The sequence below is a fragment of the Bos grunniens genome, chromosome 3 (assembly GCF_055505025.1).
Source record: "Bos grunniens cultivar Pamir isolate PY7600 chromosome 3, Bosgru_T2T1.0, whole genome shotgun sequence".
Taxonomy (NCBI): domain Eukaryota; kingdom Metazoa; phylum Chordata; class Mammalia; order Artiodactyla; family Bovidae; genus Bos; species Bos grunniens.
Window position 1 is genome coordinate 4,144,545 of NC_141167.1, and position 6,150 is coordinate 4,150,694.

Sequence of the window (6,150 nt, forward strand, 5' to 3'; positions counted from 1 at the left end):
TGAATAAACATTTCTCCAAAGATTTACAAGTGGTTAATAAACCTATGAAAACATGCTCAATCTATCACCATGCATTGAAGTAAAAGTGTTAGTAACTCAGTCGTGTCTGACTGTTTGCAACCCCATGGACTGTAGCCCACCAGGCTCCTCTCTTCATGGGATTCTCCAGGCAAGAATACTGGGGTGGGTTGCCATTTCCTTCTCCAGGGGATCTTCCTAACCCAGGGATCAAACCTGTGTTTCCTGCATTGCAGGCAGATTCTTTACAAGCTGAGCCACCACCATGCATTAGGGAAAGGCAAATCAAAACCACAATGAGATAACACTTTACACCTACTAGGATGGCTGTTAAAAAAAAGAGAGAGAGAGAGTTAAGTATTGGCAAGGAATGGGGCTTCTCAGATGGCTCAGTGGTAAAGAATCCACCTGCCAATCCAAGGCAGGTTTGATCCCTGGGTCAGGAAGATCCCCTGGAGAAGGAAATAGCAACCCACTCCAGTATTCTTGCCTGGAGAATCCCACGGACAGAAGAGCCTGGCGGGCTACAGTCCATGGGATACAAGAGTGGACAGAACTGAGTAACTGAACCTGTGCACACACACACACAGGCAAGGAAATGGAGAACCTGGAACCCTCTTACACTGCTGGTGAGAATGTAAAATGGTACAGTCATTTTGGAAAACAATCTGGCAGTTCTTAAAAAAAAAAAAAAAGAATAACTATGTGATCCAGCAATTCCACTCCTAGGCATATACTCCTTTTTATTCTGCTCTCCCAGCTCTCATTTACCAAACCATTCCCTCCTTCCTGTGTTTTCAATCCCAGAACCAAACCAGAAACTGCTCTCCCTTGATACTTCCCTTATCCATAACAGGTCCTGTCAGTGACCTACCAGAGCCTGACACCTTTTAGTCCAGGGACTGCTGACTCTTAACGTGGATCTGGGCAACAACCTCTAGCCGGCCAGAATAATCTTTCCTAAATGCAGATCTGATCAGTTCACCCTCCTACTGAAAGCCAAGCAACAGACTGGCATCATTCCTTGGAGAGTGATTGAAATCTTAGTACCGTCTACGCCCCTCCATGGGCCTGGGCCCTGCATTCACCTTGGCACTTGTGGGATACACAGGCTGCGCCAAGCGCTTTCACCTTGGCACTGGTGGGTTTCACACAAGCACACACACTTCCTCACACAGGTTGTGCCAAGTGCGTTCTTCTCCTGCTGTGCCCCCACCCCAACCACCTACAATTCTTGCTCAACCTTCCAATCTCACTCCCAGTAACCGTTTCTTAGGGAAAATTTCCTGGCCCTTCACACAGCATCAGGAACTTTTGTCAGTTTGGACAACATCCCCACGCTTTTGCCGTCCATCCTCCATATCTCGGACACTAGTTAACGTCCAGCGTCCACCTCTCGCTCTGGACAGTGTCTCGCTTGCCGCCGTACTCTGCCCACCCGCTCTAGAGACTCCGCTCGTGTTTGTCACAACGTTAAACACAAGAGTGAATTTTCACCTTTTTCCGGAGAAATCAGCGTCCGGCCCCGCCACTCGGCTCTAAAAGTGCTTTGGGAGCGCAAGACCCCGTCTCGGGGCCTGCGAAGCGAGGCTGGGGGGCTCACTTGGAACCGAATGCAAAGGTACCAAATTGGGTGATTCTAGAACTCCAAGGCCATCCGACGGACTCGCAAACCCCGCGGACCACGGCGGCACCCCCGGACCCCAGCCGCTTCCCCTCAGGGCCCGCCGGAGGAGCCCTCGACTGCCTCCTCACACGGCGCAACCCTGGGCGGGGACGCACCCCAGGCGGGGACCCGCCTCAACTAGGCTTCGCTACCCCGTCTGCTCAAGCCCCGGCCTCCGCTCTGGCCAGCCACAGCAGCCCGCCGCGTCCCCTCCCGTCGCACCTCAGAACCGCGCTGTTGCCGCCGCCACTCGTGAAGCCTCCAGTCGCGAGCGCCTCCGCTTCAGAGCAAGTGGCGCTCCGCGTGCAGCCGCGGGGCCCGTCGGGTAACGGCCGGCGGCTCAGCCCGCCGCCTGGTGGGGCGCTCCCATTGGTCAGCGTGCACAGGGGCGGCGCCGTGATTGGCCGGGCGTGCGGGCAGGAAGGCGGGAACGGGGTCGCCCGCTGTGATAGTGCGCTGGCTGGCGGCGGGAGAAGAGGTGCGGCCCACGGGATCAGCTCGCAGCGACGCCCAGCGGAACCTTAACTGCTCTGTAGCCCGGGACCCTTGACTCTCGTGTGGACCGCGCGACTGTGCAAAGGCGCCACACCCTCGCGCAGAGGCCCCACTGCCGCCTGGTTTGGGCTCGGTACTGTCCGAGTCGCGCGCCCACAGAATCGGGACAACCACGCCTGACCGCCCTCCTAGGGCAGCTGTCACCGCTGACCCGTGTCCTTTCGTGTCTAATTCAACCTGTCCTCCTACGGGCAGTCTTTATTATTAGCAGGAACAGGGTTGGGGTGAGAGAATGAGGCATTTACTTGGCCTCGGGCTCAAAATTTAGGGGGGGCATCAAAACCCTCAGTAATCAAGATAAATGATATTTTAACGCGTCGTTTAAGGAAATCAAACGTAATGAAAAATCCAAATTGGACGAAATAGCCACATCAGTACTCCTAATTTTTCCTTTTGCCTCCAGCTCTAATATGGCTCCTCAAGGGATCGTTATCCTGTCTTTAAAATGAGCATTTTCCCATCATTTTGTGTGTGTTGATTTTGACTTTTGTTTAAATCATTTCGTTTAAAATCGTTTGATGTTGCAATGGCTTCTCGGGTGGCGCTAGTGTTAAAGAATCTACCTGCTTATGCAGGAGACGCCAAAAAGAGGTGGGTTTGGTCCCTGGGTCAGGAAGATCCCCTGGATGAGGAAATGGCAACCCACTCCAGGATTCTTGCCTGGAAAATTACATGGACAGAGGAGCCTGGCGGGCTACAGTCCATGGGGTCGCAAAGAGTCGGACAGGACTGCACGTACTGCCGCCCCCGCCCCGCCCCCCCCCAACACACATAGATTGCATTAAAATCAGTTTTTGATGCCATCTCCAGATATTCCCCCCTAGCCTTGGGGCAGCGGGATTCTTGCTCCTAGTAGTTTCTGGTGTCTGTGTGTGTAGCCTGCAGCACTGCCTTTCCTGTCAGGCAATTCTTATATAATCGATTTGGGGCTTCCATAATTTTGATGTGAAGTGTTACATTTTAATGAAATTTGTCAATACATTTGTGATTTAATGTGATTTTACCCCATTCCAAGTACTGCTGCCACTGCTGCTAAGTCGCTTCAGTCGTGTCCGACTCTGTGCGACCCCATAGACGGCAGCCCACCAGGCTCCCCCGTCCCTGGGATTCTCCAGGCAAGAACACTGGAGTGGGTTGCCATTTCCTTCTCCAAGTACAGAATAATGGTATTTGCACAATAGCTTTTATTTGTCCTTTATGATTTGATTACTTTAACATTTCATTTCTTATAACTGAAACAGTTAAACTTATTGAAGTCGCATGAATTTAATGCATAAAAATATAAAGAAGAGAATAGAAATTCCTTGTAATCCTGCTTCTCCCAGAGCCTCCCTTTGATTGTTTCTCAGGAGTGCTACATAGAAAGTTATAATTGGAATCTTTTCCCATGTGGACTTTCCTGTCCTTACGCATATTTATCTCTGTATTCAGGAGCTGCTAACATTTTTTTTTTCTTATTCCACAAACACCTGCTGAGGTCTCACTGTGTATCTGGCAGGCCAAGGAGTACAAACTTAAGGCAATTCCTCTGAAGGACTATATAGTCCAGCTGATACCAGAGAGAAGTCACTGGGAGCTGAAATGTGTGGAATAGACTGAGACGCACAAGAGTGGGGCCAATTTGTAGAGCTCCTTTAATGGCATGGAAGCCACACTCTGGAAATTCTCAGGAAATGCAGTGGGAAAATATGGCAGAGAAAAACAGTGTGTGCCCTTGTGAGTTAGGCTGGCTGTCCAGGGACCTGTCTGTCATTTCACTTTTGTATCCATAACACCTGGCAGAGGCTACTCACTGCCCCAAACTGTCTTTTATCAAAATTATCTAGGTTTGCAGTATGACAGATGACAATTAGAATAATTTTGTGAGTGTACCTCCCAAAAACTCAAGGTGATTTTCCTAACAAACATATTAAATCTATAAATTTAGGAGAAAGTTACTTTTTTATGATATTTATTTTTACTGTACATGTTTGTAGTTTTTCATGTCTTACATTTCTGAGGAGAATGTATAGATTTCCTTGGACTTCCCAGGTGGTGCAGTGGCAAAGAATCCTCCTGCCAATACAGGAGATGCAGGAGACAAGAATTCAGTCTCTGGGTTGGAAGATCCCCTGGAGTAGGAAATGGCAACCCACTCCAGTATTCTTGCTCTGGAAAATTTAATGGACAGAGGAGCCTAGCAGGCTACAGTCTTTGGGGTTGAAAAGAGTTGGACACGACTGAGCACACACACCGGAGAAGGCAATGGCACCCCACTCCAGTACTCTTGCTTGGAAAATCCCATAGATGGAGGAGCCTGGTAGGCTGCAGTCCATGGGGTTGCTACGAGTCAGACACGACTGAGCGACTTCACTTTCATTTTCACTTTCATGTATTGGAGAAGGAAATGGCAACCCACTCCAGTATTCTTGCCTGGAGAATCCCAGGGATGGGGGATCCTGGTAGGCTGCCGTCTATGGGGTCGAACAGAGTCAGACACAACTGAAGCGACTTAGCAGCAGAGCACACACACACACAGATTTCCTTAATATAGGTCATTATATTTTTAAGGTTATTACTGTTTTGTTGTGGGGAGAGTTACTTTTCACCATTATGAATGAGATCCCCAATGAAATTATCTAAATCTCACTAGTCCATGTTGATATATAGGAAAGCTATTGATTTCTGTGCATGCATATCTTAATATTTTAAGGAACTTAATTTTCTTGGGCTCCAAAATCACTGCAAATGGTGACTGCAGCCATGAAATTAAAACATGCTTGCTCTTTGAACAAAAAACTATGACAAATGTAGATAGCATATTAAAAAGCAGAGACATTACTTTGGTGACAAAGGTCTGTCTAGTCAAAGCTATGGTTTTCCCAGTAGTCACATATGGATGTGAGAGTTGGACCATAAAGAAAGCTGAGCACCAAAGAATTGATGCTTTTGAACTGTGGTTTTGGAGAAGACTCTTGAGAGTCCCTTGGACTGCAAGGAGATCCAACCAATCAATCCTAAAGGAAATCAACCCTGAATATTCATTGGAAGGACTGATGCTGAAGCTGAAGTTCCAATACTTTGGCCACCTGATTCGAAGAACTGACTCATTTGAAAAGACCCTGATGCTGGGAAAGATTGAAGGCAGGAGGAGAAGGGGATGACAGAGGATGAGATAAGATGGTTGGATGGCATCACTGACTCAATGGACATGAATTTGAGCAAACTCCAGGAGATGGTGAAGGACAGGGAGGCCTGGTGTGCTGCAGTCCATGGGGCCCCAAAGAGTTGGACATGACTGGGTGATTGAACAACAACTACTCATTAAATTCTATAGTTTTGCAACTGAGGACAAATAATATTTTACCTCTTTTCCAACATATATACCTTATTAGTGCTTCATGTTTTACTGTATTGCCTAAACATTGCTGACTAAGCATCTTTGTTTTCTGTTAAATGAAAATGCTTCTATTTGTGGTTTTACTATAGAATGTGATGTTAACTGTTTGAAATAGTATTTTTAATGATGCTGAGGAATTATCCTATTCTTCAGTCTAAGAATTTTGTCATTAGAAATCTTCATAGGATCTAACGAGAGATCAAATGTTTTTTCCTAATTGATCTAGTATTAGCTTTTCTAATTATTAAAGTGAAAGTGAAAGTCACTCAGTCATGTCCAACTCTTTATGACCCCATCGACTATACAGTCCATGGGATTCTCCAGGCCATAATACTGGAGTGGGTAGCCGTTCCCTTCTCCAAGGAATCTTCCTAACCCAGGGATCGAACCCAGGTTTCCCACATTTAAGGCAGATTCTTTACCAACTGAGTCACCAGGGAAATCTGTGTAATGTTAGAAAAGTATTAGCTTTTCTAATATTAAGCCATCTACAAACCCTGTTTGTTGAATAGTCTTTTACTATGTTGTAGAA

At 47.3% G+C, this 6,150-nt stretch overlaps 1 protein-coding gene across 6 annotated transcripts in view; it reads right to left on the reverse strand.

Annotated features, from left to right (window-relative positions):
• RBM44 (RNA binding motif protein 44) overlaps positions 1-2,237 on the reverse strand; it is a 29,163-nt gene extending 26,926 nt beyond the window's left edge. For 5 of the 6 annotated variants that reach the window (XR_015154887.1, XM_086376227.1, XM_086376217.1 and 2 more), the window contains exon 1: positions 1,907-2,237. The gene's annotated coding sequence lies outside the window, so the exon portion shown is untranslated. The remainder of the gene's footprint in view (positions 1-1,906) is intronic. The other variant, XM_086376261.1, reaches the window with a different exon arrangement.
• Between the last annotated feature and the right edge of the window lie 3,913 nt (positions 2,238-6,150).